This window comes from Hypanus sabinus, chromosome 29 (genome assembly GCF_030144855.1).
Source record: "Hypanus sabinus isolate sHypSab1 chromosome 29, sHypSab1.hap1, whole genome shotgun sequence".
Lineage (NCBI taxonomy): Eukaryota > Metazoa > Chordata > Chondrichthyes > Myliobatiformes > Dasyatidae > Hypanus > Hypanus sabinus.
Genome location: NC_082734.1, coordinates 40,583,934 through 40,588,684, shown reverse-complemented (window position 1 = coordinate 40,588,684; position 4,751 = coordinate 40,583,934).

Below are 4,751 nucleotides of genomic sequence, written 5' to 3'. Positions count from 1 at the left end.
GAATGGCCACGCCTGCGCGCTGCACAGCGTCCGAGAAAGGCGGGACAAAATGCGATATTTGATGGATATTAGTACCATCCAATCAGAGTTGAGGACAGTATACCTCCTGGCCAACTTTCGCACAAAATGCTGTGGAAACTATTGACGTCTCAAGTGAAGCCCTGTATCAGGATCAGGGGTGGGATCAAACAGGGAACTGGGACTGGGAGAGGGTTTCGACCTCTAGTTCAAAGTCAATTTATTATCAAAGTCCGTATATGCCACTCGTTTCCTTGTAGGCATTCGCAGTAGAGCAACTCAATAGAAACAATGAAAAACTACAAAGACGGTCAAACAACCAATGTGCGAAAGAATGTAAACTGCGCAAATGTTCTTAAAGTGGGTTCTTAGGCTGTGGAATCAATTCAGTGTTGCGCTGAGTGAAGTTATTCCCTCTGGTTCAGGAACCTGACGGTTGAGGGCGGCACCTGAACTGGGTGGTGTTGGATCTAAGGCACGATGGCAGCAGCCGGCAGAAACCCGAAGTGTTGACAGATCCTTTCCTTCTACAGATGTTCCTGACCTGCTGAGTTCTTCCAGTAAATAGCTTGTTGCTCGGAAATGAGATGTTTTTGGGAGACTGGGGAAATACTACATACTCTTCTTTAGTTATCAGATATTATACAAAGTTCAAAGTAAGTTTATCATCAAACAATATAGGGTATGTCACTATGTACAGCCCTGAGATTCATTTTCTTGTGGGCATGCTCAACAAATCCATAATAGAATTAGTGAAAGACACCCCCCCCCCCACCCACCTGGGCATTCAACCAGTGTGCAAACGACAACAGACTGCACACATGCAAAAAAAGTAATAATAATAAAAGCAAATAAGCAATAAATAGCCAACATGAGATTAAGAGTCCCTGAAAGTGAGTCCATTGGTTGTGGGAACATCTCAATGATTGGGGATGTGAAGCTGAGTGAAGTTATCTGTTTGGATGGTTGAGGGGTAGTAACTGTTCCTGAACCTGGTGGTGTGAGTCCTGAGGTTCCTGTACCTCCTTCTCGATGGCAGCGTGTGGTGAGGGGGTCCCTGATGATGGATGCTATGTTTCTGTGACAGTGTCTCGTGTAGATGTACTCAGTGGTGGGGAGGGCTGTATCCACTACTTGTTGTAGAATTTTAAGTTCAAGGGCAATAGTGTTTCCATACCAGGTTGTGATGTAGCCAGTCAATATTCTCTCCACTACACATTTAAAGCTCAAAGTTCAAAGTAAATTTATTATCAAAGTATATATATTATCCCTGAGATTCATTTTCTTATAGGCATGCTCAATAAATCCTGATGGTTGTAGTGAGAAGTGAGCATTCCATCTGCAGAGGTTTGTCAAAGTTGTAGATGTTGTGCTGAATCTTTGCGAACTCCGAAATAGAGATGCTGCTGTGCTTTCTTCATAATTGCACTCAGGACAGGTCTTCCAACTCCCTCTCTTGTTGAATCTTGTTGGTATGGAAGTTGTCCTGTCCAAGACCGGAAGAAGCTGCAGAAGATCGTGAACATAGCCCAGCACATCACACAAACCAATCTTCCATCCTTGGACTCACTTTACACCGCACGCTGTCAGAGCAGTGCTGCCAGGATAATCAAGGACACGACCCACCCAGCCAACACACTTTTTGTCCCTCTTCCCTCCAGGAGAAGGTTCAGGAGCATGAAGATTCGTACGGCCAGATTTGGGAACAGCTTCTTTCCAACTGTGATAAGACTGCTGAACAGATCCTGACCCGGATCTGGGCTGTACCTTCCAAATATCTGGACCTGACTTGCACTACCTTACTTCCCATTTTCTATTTTCTAATTATGATTTATAATTTAAATTTTTATTATATTTACTTCGACTTGTACTTCAGGGAGTGCAAAGTGCAGAATCAAATATTGCTGTGATGATTGTACACTCTAGTATCAACTGTTTGGTGACAATAAAGTAAGTAAGTAAGTAATCCATCTGCACGTTAAATAACTGACTGGCTCAGACACTTTATTTCTATAAAATCCTGGCTAGACCACACTTGGAATAATGTGTTCAGTTTTGGTCACCTCTTTATAGGAAGGATATGGCAGCTTTAAAGAGATTTACCAGGATGCTGCCTGGTAGGGAGAAAGTCTTATGAGGAAAGACTGAGTGAGTTGGGGCTTTGCTCTTTGGAGTGAAGGAGGGTGAGAGGTATCTTGAAAGATGTGTACTGTACAAGGTGATAAGAGGCATAGATCAAGTGGATAGCTGAAGACTTTTGCCCAGGCCAGTTGGCCCACAATGCTGTGCCTACTGCAAGATCAATCCAATCCTTTCCCTCTATTTTTCTTTCACACTTGTGAGAGTCTTCCAAATGCTCCTAATGTATCTGCCTGAGGGGGATCATTTTAAGGTGATTGGAATAAAGAGTAGGGGGGTGTCAGAGGTCTGTTTGTACACAGAGTGGTGGGTGCATGGAACGCCCTGCCAGGGGAGGTGGGATCTCACCTGATATACCCCAGATACCTGATGTATCTGATGTACCCCAGATATATCAGGGGTATTTAAGAAACTCTTAAACATGCACATGCATGAAAAAGATGGAGTGCTATTTGGGGGGAAGTGATCTTAGAGCAGGTTAAAAGGTTGGCATAGTCTGAAGGATTTGTACCGACCTGTGCTGTCATTGTGTCATAGAGTACCACAGCACAGCCCACCTAGTCCATGCCAAACTTCTACTCTGCCTCGTCCTATCGCCCTGCTCCTGGACCATGTCCCTTCCATCCATGTACTTATCTAAACTTCTCTTCAATGTTAAAATCAGACTCGTATCCGCTCTTCTGCTGCTGGTTCCACACCCTCTATCTACCTTTGGTGTTGGTGAAAGATTATTTTTCCCGAGAGGAAACATATAACATATAACCATTTAACAATCACAGCACGGAAACAGGCCATCTCGGCCCTCCTAGTCCGTGCCGAACTCTTAATCTCACCTAGTCCCACCTACCCGCACTCAGCTCATAACCTTCCACTCCTTTCCTGTCCATATACCTATCCAATTTTACCTTAAATGACACAACTGAACTGGCCTCTACTACTTCAACAGGAAGCTCATTCCACACAGCTATCACACTCTGAGTAAAGAAATACCCCCTCGTGTTTCCCTTAAACTTCTGCCCCCTAACTCTCAAATCATGTCCTCTCGTTTGAATCTCCCCTACACTCAATGGAAACAGCCTATTCACATCAACTCTATCTATCCCTCTCAAAAGGGAAAACATTGACCACAACACTGACTGTCTACATGATTCCAATCAGTGGAAACAGGCACCCCGACAATGACTGTCTACATCAATCCAATCAGGGAAACAGTCACCCCAACAATGACTGTCTACATCAGTACAATCAGGGAAGCAGTCGCCACAACACTGATTGTCTACATCAATCAAATCAGGGAAACAGTAACCCAAACACTGACTGTCAACATCAATCCAATCAGGGAAACAGTCTCCACAACACTGACTGGCTCAATTAATACAATTAGGGCAACAGTTACCCCAACAGTGACTGTCCCAATCAATCCAATCAGGGCAACAGTTACCCCAACATTGACTGCCTAAATCAGTCCAATCAGGGCAACAGTCACCCCAACAATGTCTGTCTACATCAATCCTATCAGGGAAACAGACAACAGACCACTGATTGTCTACATCAAACCAATCCGTGGAAACAGTCACTCAAATACTGACCGTCTACAACAGTTCAATCAGGAAAACAGTTACCCTAACAATGACGGTCTACATCAATCCAATCAGGGCAACAGTCACCCGAGCACTGACTGTCTCCATCAATCCAATCAGGGAAAACAGACACCACAACACTGACTGTCTATATCAGTCCAATCAGGGGAAACAGTCACTCCAGCAATGACTCTCGACATCAATCCAATCAGGGAAAACATTCAACCCAACACTGATTGTCTACATCAATCCAATCAGATGAAACAGTCACCACAAAAATAACTGTCTACATCAATCCTATCAGGGAAACAGTCATTCCAACACTGACTGTCGACATCAATCCAATTAGGGGGAACAGCCTCCCCAACACTGAGAGTCTCCATTAATACAATCAGGGCAACAGTTACACCAACACTGACTGTCTACATCAATCCAATCTGGGAAAACATTGACCACAACATGATTCCAATCAGTGGAAACAGGCACCCCGACAATGACTGTCTACATCAATCCAATCAGGGAAACAGTCACCCCAACAATGACTGTCTACATCAGTACAATCAGGGAAGCAGTCGCCCCAACACTGACTGTCTACATCAATCCACTTAGGGGAGACAGTCACCCCAACAATGACTGTCTCCATCAATCCAATCAGGGCAACAGTCACCCGAGCACTGACTGTCCCAATCAATCCAATCAGGGCAACAGTTACCCCGAGCACTGACTGTCCCAATCAATCCAATCAGGGCAACAGTTACCCCAACATTGACTGCCTAAATCAGTCCAATCAGGGCAACAGTCACCCCGACAATGTATGTCTACATCAATCCTATCAGGGAAACAGACAACAGACCACTGACTGTCTACATCAGTACAATCAGGGAAGCAGTCGCCCCAACACTGACTGTCTACATCAATCCAATCAGGGGAGACAGTCACCCCAACAATGACTGTCTCCAGCAATCCAATCAGGGCACAGTCACCCGAGCACTGACTGTCCCAATCAATCCAATC